Source organism: Manis pentadactyla, chromosome 7 (assembly GCF_030020395.1).
Source record: "Manis pentadactyla isolate mManPen7 chromosome 7, mManPen7.hap1, whole genome shotgun sequence".
Lineage (NCBI taxonomy): Eukaryota > Metazoa > Chordata > Mammalia > Pholidota > Manidae > Manis > Manis pentadactyla.
The window spans coordinates 20,549,151-20,571,244 of NC_080025.1; the positions used below are offsets into that span (position 1 = coordinate 20,549,151).

The 22,094-nt window shown below is 38.6% G+C and overlaps 1 long non-coding RNA gene across 1 annotated transcript; it reads left to right on the forward strand.

Annotated features, from left to right (window-relative positions):
- The first annotated feature begins 245 nt into the window (after positions 1–245).
- On the forward strand, positions 246–1,393 carry LOC130684368 (uncharacterized). The gene is made up of 2 exons (XR_008998618.1): positions 246–713; positions 1,132–1,393. It is a non-coding gene; the product is annotated as an uncharacterized LOC130684368 (long non-coding RNA).
- The last annotated feature ends 20,701 nt before the right edge of the window (positions 1,394–22,094 follow it).

The following is a 22,094-nucleotide window of genomic DNA, read 5'->3' on the forward strand; positions in this document are numbered from 1 at the left end:
GTTTCCTCTTGTTAGAAAGCCTTTTGAATTTTAAGATGTAGAAGTATTTTTAAGACATATCTCCTAGGTCTAACATTAAAAAACAAAACAAAACATGCTGTCTTAATAAATATTACCGAAATTAGTCAAATGCCAAAAATTTATAAGCATCTACTCTGAGCCTTAGCAACATGCTCGGTTCCTTGGACCATAAAATGTTGGACAGATCCCTGGATGTGCATAAACTTGGAATTTGATCCCAGTTCTACCACTGGCTATATGACCTTGGACAAAATAAAGAAGCTTCCTGATCTCAAGTTCTTAATCTGTAAAATAGGGCTTACACTAGTTGTCCTAACACTGTAAATTGAGTGATTCTTTGGTAGTTATCAATATATAGAAGTAGACTAGATAGAGATTTGAATGGCGGGGTCCTTGTTCACAAAGACCTGGAAAACTCCAAAGGCAGCATGAATATCAGACAAAAAGAAGTAATTCTCTTAAGTTGTTTCCTGCTCTTTAATATCTCTTTTCTCCCAATTTCTCCTTTTTGATAATCTTACTAAAGTGAGGCTGGGTCATGTCATATTCTAGCTCAGAAGTCTCTCCCCGGGCCGCAGGATGAAGACCAGCGCTCCTTTTCTTCTTGTCTTCCACCCGTGCTCTGTGCACCAGCCGCTGGAATAGGAAAGAGACCAAGATGGCATGACTGTCTTTTCATGTCCATCACTCACGTTAGTACTGAAACCTTATTCTCCTACTCTACTTTTATCTTCAGTGCCAGCAGTAATATCGCTTGGATTTTGAAGAAAACATTTTTTTTTTCTGGTCCAAGAAGACGCCTTTTGGTGGGCCAGGGTATGGATATCAGTGGGAGGGAAGATTTTACTCGTGAAGTGACTCTTAAATAGTTGAAATCTGAGGTTGTCTACAGCTAAACACTAAGTCTTTCCAAATCCTGAGAGGAAAAAAGTCAATAATAGATTTTGCTGAATTCAAAATGTTTCTCTCATATATTTTTATATCCTTTCCATGTTTGCTTGTCTATACCAGGATTACAGTAAGGGATGATTCCTAACTTACTACAAAGTCACTTTTTCATTATGTTGAATTTGTCATTATTTCATGCTGTTCTCCTTGGGATTATTCTAGGAGGAAACGAGGACTAGAAACAAGGGAGATGTGGAAGGAAAAGCATCCTGGCACAAAAATGAAGAAGGGTCTGAGCAGAGGAGAGGAAACAAAACCGAGAATTGTGGCCGTCCAAGAAGGAGAGGGATGGACGCGAAAGGGGCTCCTCAACTGGAAAAGACGAGTTACCGCATAAGGAGATCTGGCTCCAGAGAACAATTTCTTTTAATATGCTTCCTTTTCCTCTTTCATTAACTCAGGAGTACTTGGCTTTTCACTGTTACTATAGAGACATAATATGAAATTGAAACTTACTGGTACAAAACCAGAAATAACTTATTTAAATGGCAGAAAGACTAGAAAAACCACCTTCATTTTGTTCTTACTATAAGCCCTGATTCTCCATGATACTTCCTTAAGCACAGACTATGTATTAAGAAAAAACTCTGGTGGTGATATGGCAGTTGTCCCATCAACCTTTGAAATTAAATGATTAATTGGTAGTATAAAAAAGGCCAGCACAGAGTAAATTTTGTAATATTTTAAGTCATATTGATGAGACACTTGATAGGAATACAATTTGCTTTTTATTCTGGCTTCACTGTTTTGAGTAAGGCGAGAAAACAAATAACATAATTTGCATAATGAAACCATTGAGAGTAAATAGCTGTCATTCTTCAGAGGTATCTGTGCCGTTTTGACTTACAGTTTAGATTTGTTCAAGTTTATTTCCCTCCCTGCCCCAACTGAACAATGCTTCTGATTTATTCCTGCCATTTAGTGTCATATAAAATCAAGTGTTCCACTAGGAAGAGAAACAGTTTGTCAAGTTGCAACTTTATTAAGTGAAACATTCTCTCTGGTACGTTTTTAATTTGTTTTATTCCCATTTTGCTATTGTAATTTTCCCACCTGCCAGTGGAGATAAGGGACTGTTTCATTCTTATTCCTGTGGCTCGCTGAGACCACATGCTCATTCTGTTAAGGAGGGTCCGCCGATCTGCAGCAGGAGGAAGGAAATCAGCTAGGCAGGGAGGCCCTGCGACGGGACTGGCCATCCGTGCGTCAGTCAACAGGCGCTCCTGACATCTGACTGCTATTTATTGTTGCTCTAGGAGCTGTGGGGATCTAGAAAACATGCACAAAGCAGTGTTATTATCTGGGCTGATGAACCCAGTGCTAATTCAGGCTACTCTGAGTATTTGATGTACATCCTTAATGTTCCTATCCTTTCCTTCCTTCTCTGGCAGGAGGTTTAAATGTAAGGTCCATGAGCCATAAAAAGCCCTTAGATAGAATTCAGATGGTCCTTAAAAATTCCATCTTTTTAATAATTAATCACTAACTGAAATTTAACAGTTCCTTCAATTATATATGTAGCACAGTGGTATTTAAGAGTGTCTGTGACCTTATCACCAATAGAAATCACAGATATTTTCATAACACATTATAGTTGTTGGAGATCTCTGGAAATTCCATTTATGCTTTATCACTGTTTTTAAATTAGAATAGTTATTAGACCTGCAGCTAGCGTCTCTTAATGCATTACATAAGTACATATCCTTAAATTGCAGTTGTTTTCTTTTGATAGTTTTATAATTGTATTTCAACTTATTATCTTTTGAATTCTACATATTTTATTTTATTCATTGAAAACAGTAGTCTAAGATGGAGTTCTTTGACTTCACTAGCTCATCAAAGAGGTCAGTGATGCAAAAAAGGGTAAGAATTCCTGTTGATGATAACGAGATTTGGTGATTTCTTTATTCATTCACACACTTCCAACAGAAAAAGGGGGAGGAAAACAGAAAGAAGTTAAATTTAGAGGTTTAATTTCAATGTTAAATTTGAAGCAGTTAAATGCATAGAAGCTTCTGAGTTATCAGAGGCTTTACCTTTTTCCTTTACATATTCATTGTGCTGGTAATTGAGAGTAATCTGGTAACAGACCTTTACTACCTTGGCAAATCGTTCTGTCTGTGTTGTTGCTTGCCAACCTTTTCTCTAAACTGCCATGTTGTGACCTTGGGATATTACTTTACATCCCCGCCTTCCATTTCTTCTTTGCTGGATGGAGCTAATAATACCTAATTTGCTGTTGTATGTTTATGTGTGAGGGTTATTTTCCTGGCTTATTGTAAGGGCTTAAACAACATTGGATGAATTTAATCAAGAATATATCTGCAGGCAGTTTGAAAACTGTATTTGTATTATACAAATATGCAAATGCCATGAAATGCTGTTATGGATGATAGAGAGCGTTGGGTGGTTGACAGATTCTTAAAACTCTAAAAAGTGTTACATCATTGCTGGGTAAGGCTCATGCCTAACTAGTAGCAGAAAGTGGCACCCTGTGGCGATTCCTTACGGTGCTTGGCCACATTACAGCTCGCGATTTTTCAGGATATAATGTGCTGCTGTCAGTGTCCTGTTAGACACGGCTCTTTCATGGCGAAAAGCACAGGGCATTTCCCCAGGGAGGGGGGATGGCAGAGTGAGGGGGTGGTGGTATCATCTGCTCTGCCCAGGATGGTACTCCCGTGACCACAGTTTCTTGTCAGTAGTTAAAGGAATTGCTGTCATTTCCTTTCACTGTCACATGAGAGCATGTGGTCCTGGTAGCGTGAAGGAACACACTCGGTACATTCATCATCTTTGTTCTTGCAGACATTAAATTCTCCACAGGACTGAGAGACCCAATTTTTCAGTTAACACCAAATGTAAACCTTTATAACACCTGTATCCTGGGGCCACAATCCATGGAAGAAGTTGGGGGTGAATTTCAAAGAGATGGTTGGAATGCAACATCTCTCTGGTCTCTCAAATCAACATTGCAGCCAGTATATTTTAAACTGTAGGTTGATGGTGATTATGTACTGGTTTTTATTAGTTGCTGTTCTCTCTGTCCCTTGGTGGCACGGCTGTCCCATTTTGTGCTGTTCTGAGAGCTTTGGAGACATTCCCAACCTTCTTCCCCTCACTGTGCAAGGTTGACAGGAGGGGAGTGGCAGTTCGAGACACAAGGCTTTGAGGTACACAGGCGCACGTTTTCTCATCCTCAAGGAATTTCATAGCCAGAGTTCCTATTTGTTTGCTGGCACATACTGTGGCATGAATGTTACCTTCCCACCTACATGTCTGTGTTTGGTGCTCTGACAACAGAGTAGGTGAACCCGTTGTGATGTGACGTGTCAATAAGCAAAGAAGGTAAACAATTCTGGATTAGTAAATTGACCTTCTGAGAGGAAAATGCTTTCATCTTAAAACTAAGAACCAGGCATTGAGAACATTTGGCAGTTAACAAGGTTAGGAAAAAGAATACTCCAAATCACGGTATTTTGGTTTAAAGGAGTTGGGGTTTATTCTCTTACAGATACAGTATGATTTAATGGCAGGATCTGAAAAACAACCCCAAAACTATCTTTGACATTCATTCATTAACTGATAAGGAATAAACACATTTCCAGAAGCAAACAAGCAACGAGGAGCATGTGGGAGACCCTAATGTAGGAACCCACCGACTCTCATTTTCTCCCTCTGCCATGATGTCTCTGTTTCACATAGCTTGGAGTCCACCATACATGGCAATATGTATTTATTGTTAACATCCCTCATTTAAAAGTACATTACTGGTTTGGAGGGATGCCCTGAGAAGAGGAGATATACATGTATTGTACAGTGTGGAAGGTTGTCACTGTAGCTTTGATGCAGGTGAGCCATATGCTCTTCCTTTCAGCAGTTTTGTGGCCTGGCAGTCAGGACATGAGTCAAGATCTCCTTTAGAGAGTAACCAGTTTCTGACATTAACTGTGTCTTGATGGAGAGTGCAGCACATGAGTTATGAGTTCTGGCCTGGGAGCTGTGACAGATGACTCCGAAAATACAGCCTGGGAGAACTAGCTGAGGGAACTCCTGGCAGACTGAGCCCTGAACACACTCAGCTCATGTCTTTTTGGGGCTCCTCTTCAGACGTCCAGAATGGCTCAAGCCAGCAACGAACCTCATTCCTAATTGCTCCTGTGCAATGTGTGGACATGTCTTTTCTTCTTCACGCAAATGTGTGGGCCTGTTGGATGCGAGCAGGGAGGGATAGGAAAGGGAACAGGGGTCGTTTTAGGCAACCTCTATAGGAATGATGAGAAACGCATGCCGGCTGAATGGAATGGGGCAGGAAGGTGGTAGAGCATGCGCGTTAGGGAAGGAAAAGCATTTGGTGAGAACGTGCATGTATTTCTGAGGAGCTCTAGTCATAAACTGAATTATGAATACTGAATAAGGAGGACAAGATAGAAAGTCTGTCTGATGCAACAGAGACCGCAAAGAAGCGGAACAGGGGGGAGAAACGTGAAATGTTTGAAACCATTCATTACAAGAGTCGTGTGTCGGTGCAGAATACCCTGTTATTTGTTCAAAGCCTCCTAGGTACATGCCAAAAAAGGATTTTTAAAAAACAGTGAAATGGGTGAAGGGGGAAAAAATTAGTGAGAATGTTTGATATCTTGATCTGGGTGATGGTTATATAACTGTATACACACAAAAAAATAAAAAATTTTAGAAGGTCAATAAGGAAGGAACAAAGGGGCGAGAAAGAATGAACTAATAGGACTTAAAACATTTTTGGGGGGGCAAGGACCTGAGATTTTTTTCATACGGACTTAACATTTTTTTTTTCTTGGTAACAAAATTAACAATAAAACAGAGATGTCCCTCTTAAATGCCATGTCACAGAAATAATGATTTTGGGATTTATATATTTAGACCTCAGGCTTTTAGAGCTCTAAAGGACATTAAAGATCATTTAGTCTACCTCATTTTAGAGATGGGACCAGAGACTCGGAGTGATATTCCCAAGGCCATAAAATCAATTAACCTCCACTCTGGAAGTCAACCTCTTCTTAGTAGAGGATTAAGGACCAGAGCCTTTCCCCGCATGCCCCGCCAGTCTCGGCGGCCTGACCCTGCGCACCCTGAGCCTCCCTTGCCCTCCTCCATTTGCCATCAAGCTTGGGCAAGTGGATCATATCTTCTTGTGTCCCCATTGTGTATAAAGAAGAAGGCCTACCTTCTCCCAATGATCAGGGTTCATTACCACGGCAGAGATGCAGCTCGCTCTTTTATAAGCTTCTCTCTTGGCCCAAAGAGCCTAAAATGACTAAGATGTCAACCAAAGCTTATACTACAACTAGAATCTCCCATAGTGCTCCCATAGTGAAACCATTTTCCCTTTGGAAAACAGGGCCTCAAGTATAATGCAGGTCCCAGAGATGCAGGAATGGGAAGCATGAAGCATCCACACTGACCACTGGGAGTGGTGAGTGGTGGCACCACTCTTGCTTCTGTATATCCGGTCCTGAGCCCGTGTACTCGACCAGCTGAAACATAGCGCAACCTAAAGATCATTGAATTAGAGTGTGTAGTACCTTTTGGAGGCTGGAGCCCCACATTGACAGTATCACATTTAAGCTGCCCCTTCAGCTGTGCCTTCAACAGGCCACCCCATTACTCCGTTGGGCCTGCAGCTTTTTATTGGTGTGCTAGGTCATATGACAAATGATCTCATGCTCAGGTCCAGGTGCCCGTTCTTGCACCTGCTGTCTTTGACGTGGTCCCCTTGGTCTGACGCTGTGTCATGTAGGATGACACTGATAAATCAAATGCTCTAAGTGCTCAGACCAATGACTGGCATGCTCCAGGCAGAAAACCCAAACCCAGAACATGCGTCTGTTCCTGTCAAATGCATTACAGCTTCTTCTCAGGTAAAAGGGCCCATATATTCAATGAGCAGCCAGGTGGCTGTCTGGCTCCTGCAGGGATGGTGCTTTTCTGGGTAGTTAACATTGGTTTTGGCTTCTAGCAGATTGAACATTCAGTCAGATCAGTAGCTTGATCAGCCTTGGTAAATGGAGATAAAGTGTTGAGCCCGTGCATAGCTTCTATCCCTGCCAATATAGCTATTTCTTTCCAGTGTCCATTGTGCTAGTGCCAGGGAGGTTGATTACAGAAATTGGCTGACGTCAACGGGCTTGATTGCATTGTCTACCTGATTATTTCGTGTATCTTCCATGATGGATGCTCTTTTGCAGGTATTAACATTGGCACAAAGATCTTCACACTTCATGTCCATCCAAATCCCGCTAACCCAGGGCTCCTTTTCCTACCTTCCCAGCTTTTATTCTTCTTGACTACTGAGCTTCTAAGTCAAGCCATTTGCTACTGCTCAGCGGTCCCTACACATTGGGATACTTCTCTTTTTGCACAAAGAACATGACCAAATACATTGCCTTAAGCTCTGCTTATTGGAAGGATTTTCCTCTGTCACTCTTAAGAGCCTCATCTAAGTCAGGCTATAATATAACCTCCCTCTGTTTTCAGCTTTTATCCACACATTGGGCAAACCCATTTATAACCAAATGTGGATATTTTTCCAAGAAAAAGCCGAATCCAAACCCAGAACATGTGTCTGTTGTCTTCCTTTGCATCAACCCTATGATGGATCCCTAGTATGGTGATGGGTATGATAGGCCAAGTGCTACAACAATAGTAGATTACTTCAGGATTTAAGCTACCTGCTCATGTAGCTGTCTTGTGTCCCCTGGTCCTGTTAATGCTTGGTCTTGGGTCTGCTGTGTCCATCTCATGATGTGTTAGTCCTGGACCTATCTGACCTGATGACTTTGTAGTCTGACAGTACCCAGCTCATGAGAAGTTCAGGCCTCCTGGCTACTTGGTGTCCATGGTCAGGTACTGCATTTTACCCTGGACCCAATAGTATAGCAGGATCTACTTCTCAAAAGATGTATAAATATCTGCTGTTAGACGGCGTGGCCTTACTCCAAAACCCTGGACATGAAGTGTTGTGACTCTTAGGTTTGGGCTTGCTGTAAATACCATACGGCACCTTTCCCACTGCAGATAACCCTAATGCAATGCATACTCGTGGGTTATGTTACTCAAGCGACAGGGGTACTTGCACCAGTCTGCATTGTTTACATTCTTTTCCTGCTTTGGTTTTTACTCAAAGCTGGAAATCTTTTATGCTACCTGGCACATGATTTGGTGCAGTATTCCTGGCTATGGAAATTCCCAGACATGGAAACATCTTCTGTGTGTACTTCTTTCTTCCTTCTTTGCAGTAGGATGTTCAAGTTGCAACAATCTCCTTTCTTTGGAATGAATGTCCCCACATGCCCAAGACCATGAAACTCCTAAAAATGTTACTATATGGCTGGACCTGAATGCTCATAGGGTTTATCTCCTACCCTCTGGCATCCATGTATTTCACCTAGGCCTGCAGTATGCTTGCCACTTTTTTTTCATCTGGTCCAATCTACATGCTCTCTCAGGGATAATTGACCAATGATATTTTCTGTGATATGCCTAGTCAGTCAATGTCTCTTAAAACTATATTATGACATGGGAGAAGAATTAACATAATTCTTGGGCAGGAGTGCAAATGTATTCTCTTTTCTATTTCCAGAGCTCTTTCTAATCTTTTCTATTATGGCTAGAAAGTAATGTATTTTTTATTGAACTACAGTTGACATACAATATTATATTGGTTGCAGGCGTACAACATAGTGATCTGACAATTATATACATTACTAAATGCTCACCATGTTAAGTATCATTACCATCTGTCAACATTCAAAGATACTGCAATATTATTGACTATATTCTCTATGCTGTACTTTTATCCCTGTGGTTAATGTGTTTTATAATTGGAAGTTTGTACCTCTTTATCCCCTTCACCTATTTCACCCATCCCCCACCCCCCCCACCCCTGTGGCAACCACCAGTCTGTTCTCTGTGTTTATGAGGCTAAGAAAAAAAATGTGTTTGACAAGTCATGTGCCTGAGTTGTCATAATTTGTATGAGCAAAGATGATGTATTTGGTAGGCAGCTGCAATTGGGCTACTACTGCTTAGTTGAGTTTGAGGTAATCCATTGTTACTCTTCACAGTCCATCTAAGGTGAGTGACTGGTGAATTAAATGGAAATATGATGGGGATCAACACCTTTGCATCCCTTAGGTCTTTAATGGAAACATTGAATTTATGCTGTTCTCCCTGGAATGTGATAGCGCATTAGAGAGTGCTCTGGAGGAAGGATCCATGGAAGATAAGAGAGAGAAGCAAGACTGGGCAGCAGGAAAGGTTGGGCTGGGATGCGAGCTCAGTGAACGCCACAGTGGCCTGTGGGGGGATCTTGGTGTGGACAGGCCTTGTAGAGTGGTCCTGAGTTGAGGAGAGGGGACTGGGCCTTTATATGCCTATGTCTGACCAGTCATTAGATGCAGGATGTCCAGGGAAGTAACCTTGGGCAACCTAGCTCTCTTCAACCAAGGCTCTTCCAGAATAGGGCTGAGGGCAAGACTAGGTCCTTCATTCTTGAAGGTAAGTCTGGGCAGCATATCACAGAATCAATGACCACATGAAATGGGGGGGGGGTGCCTTATAGAATGTGACGTGACCCTCAAAAATAGAATAATCGATATTATGTATTTTTGGAAAAAGGTAGAGGCTTTTAATGATGTGCAGTATACTTGAAGTGAGGTTTAACCAAGAAAGGTGGGGTGGGGAAGAAAAAGAAATGTCACAGCCACACTCTGATCACAGAAGAGAACCACTAACCATTAGCATCCTGAACAGACACAGAGCTCGGAAGACAATGGTTTTTGTAGACTGATAAATGAGTCTGGAGTAAACTACGTCCCATAAATTGCCTAAATGTAGCTCAGGCTAGCATAAACTAGTCACCCGAAGCTGACATCTCTGTTTCACTGGGAGCTAAGTGGTGCTTCCCAGGCTGGAACTAATTGAAGTTGGTGTGTGTGCTCAACAGCTGCAGGTGTGCTATGGATCGGAATTAATCCATAACCAGCCAAGAACATTCCTCTGTTTAAAAATCTGGACACAGTGATCTTGGACAAGATTTTACACAATGAAGGATATGAGTTTGTTGTATATTGGCAGACTTAATGTCTATATTATTCAAAACATAAGAAGATGAAATTAATCAGGAATTTCCAAAGTGATAACTCTCGGGGGAGGCCTTCTCTGACTTACCAATTTAAGTAGCACCTTCCTCATTATTCTCTGTCTCTTTCTGACCCTTTTGGCCTTTGCATTTATCACTATGTGATATATAACATACAGAGTTTATTTTTGCATTGAATGACTGTATGTTCCACCTCTGGAATGTGAGTTTCATGGAAGCACGGAATTTGTCTACTCTGTTTATTGCAATGTCACCAAGACTCAGAAGAGTACCTGATAGATGGTAGATGCCCCATGAATGCCAGCTAAAGAATGGACCCATGAATATTTGAGTCATACTTTTATTTGGTTAATAGATTTCTCTGCTTTTGGAACATATATTATTGTTAAAGTTAATGTATTAGTTAGGTTAAGAATTAATGGTTGCTTTTTGTGAACTCAGGACTAAAATTCCTGTGACTTTCCGTCTGTGAGACTCTCTGAGACTTTGGTCATAAGAGTTAACTATGGTACATACCTCATTAAACACACCTTAATGTCAGCAACTAGAAACATTTACATTTCATTAGTTGTTCTGATTTTCTGTCTCTGGACGGCTGCTGATAGCGCTGCTGTAGCATTGATGGTGATGACAGCAGGTAATATTCATTTTACATTTTTTTGCTAGTCAGGGTGCTAAGAGTTTGGCATTTGTTAACTTATGTGATGCTGACTACAACTATGTGAAGAACAGTTTACAGTTTTACTGATGAGAAGACTGAGAGGTAGAGCCGTAAACATCCACAGCCACCCACCTGGCTGGTGGGAGCCCCGGCGTCTGAACTGGGGTGAGACGCCGCAGCCGGTTGTCTTAACTGTCTGGATATTCTGAGGCAGTGGTGAGGTGAGAGAAATCAGCAGGGAGGAGATATAATCTGAAGGAAAATAAATCCCCTACTCCTGTTTCCAAATTATGGGTCTGGAAAAGGAATGTTGGATGGTAGTTCAGAAACACCATCACAGATAGGCACATGTAGGCAGAAGGAGAAATGGCAGTGTCAGAATATTATTTGAAGGTTCGTGGGAGCTCACGAAGTCTTTTGGAGGAGACAAGGTAGGATCGCAGAGGAGCTTCTATTTCAGCTAAAACTGAAAATGGAGGAAGAACATACCACAAAGAAGTGCCAACGGTGCTGACATATTGTCAGGAGAAAAGTCTGTAAAGTAACGTATCCAATCAATGTAGCAAAAAGTGGTGCTTAATTAAACTTCCTTCTCCAAGTGGGATATTGCAACATGTCCTATATACAGTATATAGTATGTATATAGTATGACATGACACTATATGTCATGTGTGTATATATATATAAATATAGTAAATATATTGTACATGCATATGTATATGTGTATATGTTACTGTATAGTACTATATAATACTCTTTAAGTAGTATACTGTAGTAAATTGGAAAAATGAGTAAAACACATGAATCCAAAGAGAAATGTATTTCTTTCAGGTGTTTTGTCAAATTAAAAGTGGTAGACAATACTAGCCCTTTATTCCTCCAAGAACTCACATTCCTCATTCCTATACACCCTTTACCTGTATTCACCAGGTGTGTACAATTTCCACATTTGTTTTCCTTCTCTCATATATAAATGTTCCTATAAAATCATTAATATTATTATCTAAATCATGAAATCATTTTAGATTAAATTTCAGGCTTAATGACCCTACCACGAAGTATTTCAGCATGTGTTTTCTAAGAACAGGGACATTATTTTACCTTTTTACCTAATCACAAATATCACATTCATAAATCTTAGCATTACTACATTATTAGTATCTAATGTATATGGTCCATAATAAAATATTTCCAAATAATCTGAATAACATTCTTAATAACATTTTTGTTTCCAATTGAGGATCTGATGCCAGTATCACACATTGCATTTAATTGTCAAATCTCTTTGTCTTCTTTATTTAGGAGATTTCCTCACTTCACTTCTGCTTTCATAACATCACCATTTTTGAAGTGGGTCCTCATGTAGATTCAGGCTCTGCATTTTTGGCAGGAGCTGTGTATGTGATGTTGCGCTCCACTCCGTGCATCGTCTGGGTCGTGTCAGTTTCTACTACTGTTAGTGCTGTTAACTTTGATCCCTTGGTTAAGGGGTTATCTGTCAGCCTTCTCCATTGTAAATACCATTTTCCCTTTGGAACTGAACAAATACTTGGAAAGATATTTCACTAGGGAGACACTTTGAAAGTGTGTGAATACCCCAACAAATTTTCTCATGATAATCACCCATTAATGATTCTTGTATGAATCAATTATTACTATATGGTTGAAAAATTTTCTAATTCCCCTTTCATTCCTTTCACACTTATTAGTTGCCATTTTGCCCGCTGCATTTTGAGCATCTTACTTTCTGGCACACTAAGCTCTTCCAGCTCATCTTACACTTTCTCTCCCCGATACCTTGAATCAGTTATTTCTCCAAGTAGCACTTGTGCTTTTCTTAGTCAGTGGTAGCTTGAAACCAAAAGTTGGTACTAGTTGTGCTCATTGTTATAGGAGTGTAATTGCACATATATAAATTTAGTGCTGCTATAATGGGGATGGTTATTGAATGCCATCCAAGTACCTTAAGGATTCATCATATGAGGAGTAACTTCCAGTTACAAAGAACCAACATTTTGTTGAACTCATGGTTAGAAAAATTCGTATTGGTTTAATAAGCATTTATAACTATAAAGGGCTATATAATCTTTAAAACATCATCTTTTAAAAAAAATTAAAGTATTATTCGTATACAATCTTATGGATGTTTCACATGAGCAACATTGTAATTTCAACATTCACCCTATTATCAAGTCCTCACCAGCCCCCCACCCATTGCAATGACTGTCCATGCTATAGAGTCACTACTTGTCTTCGAATGCTATGCCGCCTTCCCCGTTACCTACCTATATTGTGTGTGCTAATCATAATGCTCCTTAATCCCTTTCTCCGTCCCTCCCCACCCACCCTCCCCAACTCCTTCCCTTTGGTAACAGTTAGTCCCTTCTTGGAGTCTGCCACTGTTTTGTTCCTTCAGTTTTGCTTTGCTATTTAACTCCACAGATGTGTGAAATCATTTGGTACCTGTCTTTCCCGTCTGGCTTATTTCACTGAGCTTAATACCTTCTAGATCCACCCATGTTGTTGCAAATGGTAGGATTTGTTTTCTTCTCATGGCCGAATAATACTACATTGTGTATATGTACCATGTCTTTATCCATTCATCTACTGATGGACACTTAAGTTGCTTCCATGTCTTGGCTATTGTAAATAGTGCTGCGATAAACACAGGGGTACGTATGTCTTTTCGAATCAGGGATCTTGTGTCTTCAGGTAAATCCCTAGGAGTGGAGTTCCTGAGTCAAATGGTATTTCTATTTTTAGGTTTTTGAGGAACCTCCATACTGCTTTCCACAATGGTTGAACCAGTTCACATTCCCATCAACAGTGTAGGAGGGTTCCCCTTTCTCTGTGTCCTCACCACCATTTGTTGTTCCTTGTCTTTTGGATATTGGGCAACCTAACTGGTGTAAGGAGATACCTCATTGTGGTTTTAATTTGCATTCCCTGTTGATTAGCACTGTGGAGCATCTTTTCATGTGCCTGTTTGGCCATGTGAATTTCTTATTAGGAGAAGTGTCTGTGCAGATCCTCTGCCCATTTGTTATTTAAAAATTTTTTTTTATTAAGGTATGATTGATATACACTCTTATGAAGGTTTCACATGAAAAAACAATGTGGTTACTACATTTACCCATATTATCAAGTCCCCACCCATACCCCAATGCAGTCACTGTCCATCAGTGTAGTAAGATGCCACAGATCTACTATGTGCCTTCTCTGTGCTACACTGTTCTCCCCGTGACCCCCCGCAACATGTATACTAAACATAATACCCCTCAGTCCCCTTCTCCCTCCCTCCCCACCCGCCCTCCCACACCCCTCCCCTTTGGTAACCACTAGTTCCTTCTTGGAGTCTCTGAGTCTGCTGCCATTTTGTTCCTTCAGTTTTGCTTCATTGTTATACTCCACAAATGAGGGAAATCATTTGGCATTTGTCTTTCTTTGCCTCCTCTGCCCATTTTTTAATAGGGTTATTTGTTTTGGGGTTGTTGAGGCATGTGAGCTCTTCATATATTTCGGATGTGAACCCCTTATTAGACAAGTCATTTACAAATATATTCTCCCATAATGTAGGATGCCTTCTTGTTCTGCTGATGGTGTCCTTTGTTGTACAGAATCTTTTTAGTTGATATAGTCCCACTTGTTCACTTTTGATTTTGTTTCCCTTGCCTAAGGAGATGTGTTCAGGAAAAAGTTGCTCATGTTTATATTCAAGAGATTTTTTCCTATGTTTTCTCTTTTGTGAGTTTTATGCTATCATGATGTATGTTCAGGCCTTTGTTCCATTTCCAGTTTACTTTTGTGTATGGAGTTAGACAGTAATCTAGTTTCATTTTCTTGCATGTAGCTGTTCACTTTTGCCAATACCAGTTGTTAAAGAGGCTGTCATTTCCCCATTGTATGTCCATGGCTCCTTTATCATATATTAATTGGCCATATATGTGTGTGTTTATTATCTGGGCTCTCTGTTCTGTTCCATTGATCTATGGGTCTGTTCTTGTGCCACTACCAAATTGTTTTGATTACTGTGGCTTTGTAGTAGAGCTTGAAGTTGGGAAGCAAGATCCCCCGTTTTATTCTTCCTTCTTAGGATATCTTTGGCTATTTGGGGTCTTTTGTGGTTTCATATGTATTTTAGAACTATTTGTTCCAGGGAAATAGAGAAATAAAAAAGAAATAGATCAAACCCATGTTGATGTTCTAAATGTGCTTAAGTCTAAATTAGTACTACATTTGGAAACACTGTATTTCGGGTTGGTTTGTCTATGGATTGAGGTGTTTGTGTGTTCAAAAGAATCCACCTGGCTGAATTGTTAAATCTATTGTAAATTATTTAAGGAGATTTAATTTCATTTATAATAAAGGGGGAAATATTTAAGGAAAATCAATTTATAAATTTTATTGGCAATGATTTAATGCATTGAACATTCAAAACATGTAAAAGGATTGTTGATTATCTAAGGACACAAACTGCTTGATAATAAAAAGTTAGGGAGGATCATTGGGCTCTGACGTGGGAGAGCTTCACAGTGTCCACTACAGTTGATATTTTGGTTTTCCACTGTAGGGTCAAAAAAAGTTCAGAATGCATACACATTCAGAGACTATGATTCCTGAGAGGGAGTTGGAATGTACAGTTTGTAATTTGGACCCTTAGTGCAAACAAAGAAATTCAATCTGAATGTCTTCATCAAAATACTAACAAATTCAGTTAAGAGGCTTTCCTATACTTCAGGTCCTCACACTCTGTCCTCCCTAACAGTTTGGTAGTGATGATTAAGGGGATATGCCCTGGGTAGTCCATGTCTCACCAAATTCTATATCAGATATTGCTTCTGAGAAGCTCTAGGTGAAGCAATGGATTATAAATAGATGCTGGTTCTATTGTTTCCTTCTGCCAAGGTAAACAAATGAATTAGGTTAATTGGCAAAAATAAAGTTGCACAGAAACCAGGAAATATGGGTGGGAACATCACAGTTACTATCCAGGATAGTTGAAATCAAGTATATCTTTGAGGCAGGGAATTGAAGCAAGTGACCCAGCAAGATTCCAGCAGCCCTTTAGCTGTGGAACTGAATTGAGAAAATATTATTGTTTTTAATTGGTTCCTGTTCAACCTTATTAAAAGTTTAAATGTGCTTTTACTCTAACCTTTTATTCTCCTGACATTTATTTCATTGCATTTTATAGGTCCCTTTGTCTTCCTTCATCATAATTTTCCCTTTATATTGTGCTTTGTTTCTTTCTGGAAAAAAAGTGGCCTGCCTCCTTGCCATTTGTTAAAGGCAAAATATTCCTCAGGATGGAAATTTCCCTTATTAGGGGAGTTGCAGAAAGAATTATATGAGGCAATTATTTCCCACTTCTTTGAGACCTCAGCCGTGTATTTTAACAATAATTGCTTACAAATATGTTTGCCTTTATACTGTCATCTGTTTAAGAGCAACAATGTTTCTTTTCATCCTTGTTTCCCCAACAGCCTGACACAAGTTAAGTTATCAATAAATGTTTGCTGAATGAATTAATAATTAGATATGTATTATAATTTTCATTTAAGCAGCCATCTCTTTTGCTAGACTGAATTTAAAGATGGCAATCAAATCTTATTCATTTCTGTGCTACTAGTTTCTGTATATACTGTTCATATAGTAGGTGAATGAAGGCATGAAAAAAGGAATGAGGTGGCATAGGAGGGACTCTGCACCACTTCCTAAGGGAGGGTAGGAGGGACTCAGCAATGCTACCTACGGGTTATGGAGCTCCCTCCAAAGTTACCTTTCTTCCATGCCTGTCAATGATGTGGGCAATTCCACTGTACGTTTATGCACTGTCTGCTGCTAAGAGGGCCTCTTGATGAAGTAAGTCTAGAATTTAGTAAGAACTCAAGGTCATTTTTAGAAATGCAATTACTTTTTCACAGGAAGAGAGCACTGGCTACCTGAAGGGAAAGAAAATGATTAAGGTGGTCAAAGGACACTGAAGGAGGAAAGCTTTGCTACTTTGTTATGTTGCCCCAGGTCAGCCCAGGGATAAAATGGAAAGACACTGAAACAGACTAGTGTGTAAATATTAAAACCAGAGATGCAATTCATACGCAGCAGTATCTCACAGTACTAAAAAGGGGAGGAGGTAAAACGAGGCAGACATACAAATGAAGAGCTTCATTTATTCACCAAAGAAACAAACAAAAATATTTTTGGGTGCCTACTGTGTCCTAGGAGCTGTGCTAGGGGCTGTGGATATTGCAATAAACAGCAAACATTTCACTACGCTAAAGAGATTGCGAACTTGTAGGGGAGATAGATATTGAGTAAATATCATCAAAAAACTATATATTTACAGTTGAAAAGGCCATATGAGGGAAAAATGCCTGGTGTTGTGATGTATAGAAAATAGAATTAACCTGATGTGAAAGGTAAAGGATAAGTTTCCTGAGAAGGGTCTCATGAGATAATACTTCAGAGAACAAAATTGGCATTAGCAATGCAGAGAGGGAAGGACAGGTGTTCTAGATAAAAGTGAGAGCATGTGAAAAGACCTCAAGGCAGGAAGAATTTAAGCATTCCTGGGACTAAAATGTTATTTTGGTTGGAGCTTAGTGAGAAGTGGAAAGAATAGAGCAAATTACAGTTGGACAGGAAAGGCTTTGGACAAATTATGCAATGCCTGAAGGCCAAGGAGCTTGAATTTTATTTTAATAGGAAGACATTGAATAACTTAATCTAATTTATGGTAGTGATACCACCAATTTAGATTTTTAAAAAAGACTGTAAAAAATGGCAAACTGGAAAACTCCTTTATTTATCCACAGAAACATCAAGTAAATAATGACATACTAATCAAAGTAATTTTGTGGGAACTCTAAAAACCAGGTATCTACAGCAGCCTAATGAATTCCAAACCAAGGAAAAGTCACGCTCAGAATAATAGGACAGTTTGTGGTGTTTTTGCTCATCTTTGCCCCACTCCTTATTTGGGTGGATGAAGCCAAACAATACTGTTCCTCATTTAGAGTGGAAAAGATGTAGAACTTATTTGCAACATTCTGGCTTTTAGGGAGGCTGCCTGACTGGTTTCTGCCTCACCTGACTTGGAGCATTGATGGGAATATGGTATACTTTGGCCATCAGATTGGAGGTTGCTAAAACACTGACAGGCAACATGTTGCGAGTGAGCTTCAGGTGGACTACAGACCCATGGATAACTTGGGGCAAAAGATGACAGGCAGGGGAATACAATAGAATAGGTAAGTCCCTGGGAGAGAATAGAGGTGAGACACTCAGGCATTTAAGACATTTAAAAGAAGCCACACACAGGTCCAGGGAAGGTTATGCCCAGAAAAGGCCTGAGAAAATCTTAAACTTTCATACCAGGCTTTTTAGTGAGGGTCTTCCCCTGTACAGAACAGTCTCCAAAGACTGGGTGAGGTGGATGTTTTTTCAAATACCCACTTTCAACAGAAGATCATAAGGGCATACAAAGAAATAGTGAAGCACAATCTATTTGATAGGACAAAATAAGTGTCCAGAAGCTGACCCTAAAGAAACACAAGCTTCAGACATACTCAACAAAGAGTTTAAAACAAATGTTGTAAATATAAAGATAAAAGGAGAACACAAGAATTAAAGGAAGTCAGGAAAATGATATATGAACAAAATGAGACCATCAGCAGAGAGAAATTATAAAAAAGCCAAACAGAAATTCTTGAGCTGAAAAAAACAACCAAATTAAAGAAATGTCTAGAGGGTTTCAACAGCAGACTTGAACAGGCAGAAGAAAGAATTGGCAACTTGAAGATACGTCATTTGGAATTATTAAATCTGAGGATCAAAAAGAGAAAAGAATGAAGAAAAGTGAACAGAGTTTAAGGACTTCTGTGACATTATTGAGTAGATTGATACATTCACTGTGGGAGTCCCAAAAGGATAACACAGAGAGAAAGAGATGCAAAGCTTATTTAAAGAAATAAAGGTGGCTGAAAACTTCCCAAATTTGAGGAAAGACATGGATCTATAAGAACCTCAATGAAATCCCAGTAAAATAAAACCACGAGGGACCCACACTGAGACACAATATAATCAAACTGTGAAAAGTCAAAAATGAAGAGAGTATCTTGAATGCAGCAGAGAACAGGGATTTGTCACATACAGGGATCCTCACTCAGATTCTCAGTATATTTCTCAGCAGAAACTCTGCAGGCCAGAAGGTCATGGGATGATACATGTAAAGAGGTAAAAAAAAAAAAAAAAAAGCCAAACCCTGTCAACTGAAAATTCTGGATCTGGCAAAACTGTCTTTCAAAATGACGGAAAATGTATGATATTCCCAGATAAACAAAAGCTGAGGGAGTTAATTACCACTAGACTTGTCCTGCAAGAAATGCTAGAGGGGTTCCTTCAAGTTGAAACAAAAGAATGCCAGATAGCAATAGAAAACCATTAAAAATGTAAAATTCTCAAGTGAAAGTGAATACATGGGCAAATATAAAAATCTGCATTATTTTGATTTTGGTTCAAACTCTACCCTTATTGCTTTATTGGATTTATAAAAAAGAAACCTAAAATAATTATAAATCTATGATAAAGTATGCACAATGTATAAACATGTAATTTGTGACATCAATAACAAAGCAGGGAGAAAACAGTGAAGGAGTAGTTTTTGGTTGCAATTGAAGTCAGTTGTTACCAGTTTAAAATGGATTGTTATAACTTTAGGATATTGTATGTAATTCCCATGGTAACCACAAAGGGAATACCTGTAGAATATACAGAACAGGAAATGAGAAGGGAATCAAAATATGTCATCACACATCATCAACCAAATACAAAAGAAGATAATGAGGTAGAAAAAGGGACAAAATAGTTATAAGGTATACAGAAAACAACCAGATGGCAATAGTAACTACTTCCCTATCAGTCATTATGTTGAATGGATTAAACTACTCAACCAAAAGACACAGATTGGTAGATTGACAGATGGGTTTTTTTAAAGAGGATCTAACAATCTGTTGTGTACAAGAGGATCATTTTAAGGAGACATAGATAGAAAGTGAAAAGATGGAAAGAGGTATTCTAAGAAACTAGTAACCAAAAGAGAGCAGGGATGGCTATAGTAATATCAAACAGACTTAAATCAAAAGCTCTTAAAAGACACAAAGAATGATATTATCTATTGATAAAAAAGGTCAATTCACAAAGAAGATACAACAGTTCTAAACATATATGCACCAAACATCAGAGGTCCTAAATATATGTAGGAAAATAGACAAAATTGGGGGGAGAAATAGACAGTTCTATAATTATAGGAGCAGACTTCAATGCCCCACTTTCGACAATGGATAGAATAATCAGACAGAAAATCAGTAAGGAAGCAGATGACTTGAACAGCAGTATAGACCAATTGGACCTAACAAACATGTACAGAACTCCCCACCCAACCACAAGAGAATGCACTTTCTTAACTATATGTGGAACATTCTCTAGAATAGACCTATGTTATGCCACAAAACAAGTCTTAATAGGGTTTAAAAGATTAAAATTATTGAAAGTATCTTCTGATCACAATGGAATGAAACTAGAAGTAAACAGCAGGAGGGAAACTAGAAAATCCACAAATATGTGGAAAGCAAATAATACACTCTCAAGCAACCAATAGGTCAAAGAAATTCCAGGAGAAATTAGAAATGCTTGAGACAACTGAAAATGAAAACATTTCAAAATTAATAAAGGTGATGTTAAGAGCGAATTTTATAGATCTACATGCTTAGATTTAGAAATGATTTCAAATCAGTAACCTAAATTTATATCTTAAGAAAATAAAAAATAAAACTAAACACAGGTTAGCAGAAGAAGGGAAATAAAGTTTAGAGCAGAGATGAATAAAATCAAGAATTGGAAAACAATAGAGAAAATCAATGAAACCAGGAGTTGTTTGTTCCAAAAGATCAACAAAACTGACAAAACTTTAGCTGAATTTACTTAGAATAAAATCAGAAATGAAAGAAGGAAGATTGCAACCAATTTTACAAAAAAAAGTACTGTGAGCAATTGTACATCAACAAATTGAATATCTTAGATGAAATGGATGAATTCCTAGGAACATATGATCTACCAAGATTGAACTGTGAAGAAAGAAAAAACTTAAACAGTTCTGCAATTAGTAAGATAATTAAATCAGTAATCAGAAACATTCCAACAGGGAAAAGTCCAGAGCCTATGGTTTCACTGGTAAATTCTATCAAACATTTAAAGAAGAATTAATACCAATCCCCCTCAAACTCATCCAAACACTAGAGAGGAGAGGACACTTCCAAACTCATTTATGAAATCAACATTATCCTGATACCAAAACCAGACAAAGACAACAAAGAAAAACTATAGACCAATAATCTTGATGAGTATTGATGCAAAAAACCTTAAAAAAATACAAACAAACAGGATTGAATAGCACATTAAAGGGATTATACACCATGACTTAATGGGATTTATTCCTGGAATGCAAGGATATGTGAAACATATGTGAAACAAAAATCGATCTGTGTAATACACTACATTAACAAAAAGAAGAGAAAAAAGCCACACAATCATCTCAATTGATGCAGAAAATACATTTGATGAAATTCTTCATACTTTTTCACATTAAAACAGTAAAATGATGAGGAATAGAAGGAAATTACCTCAGTATAATAAAAGCCATATTTGAAAAGCCCACAACTAACATCATACTAAATGCTGAAAGACTGAAATATTTTTCTGTAGATTAGGAGAAAGGTGGTGCTCACACTATCACTGTTACAATGAATAAATAGTACTAGAAGTCCTAGCCAAAGTACTAGGTAAGAAAAAGAAATAAAAGGCATCCAAATTGGAAAGGAAGAAGTAAACGTATCTGTCTTTACACATAATGTGATCTTATATGTAGAAAAACCTAAAGATTCCACAAAAAACTGTTGGTACTAATAAATTCAGCAAACTTGCAGGATATAAAATAAGCAAAAGTCATTTGGGTTTCTATACAGTTACAATGAACAATCTGAAAGGGAAATTAAGAAAAACCATTCCATATAAAATGGCATCAAGAAGAATAAAATACTAATTAATTATCCCATAAAATAGGAGGAAATATCTGTAAATCATGCATCTGATAAAGGGTTAATATCTAGAATATATAAAGAAGTTCTACAACTCAACAAGAAAGAAACCCAATATGATTACAAAATGGTCAAAGGACTTGAACAGACATTTCTTCAAAAAAGACATATGAAGGGACAACAAGCACATGAAAAGATGCTCAAGATGACTAATCAGTCATTAGGGAAATGC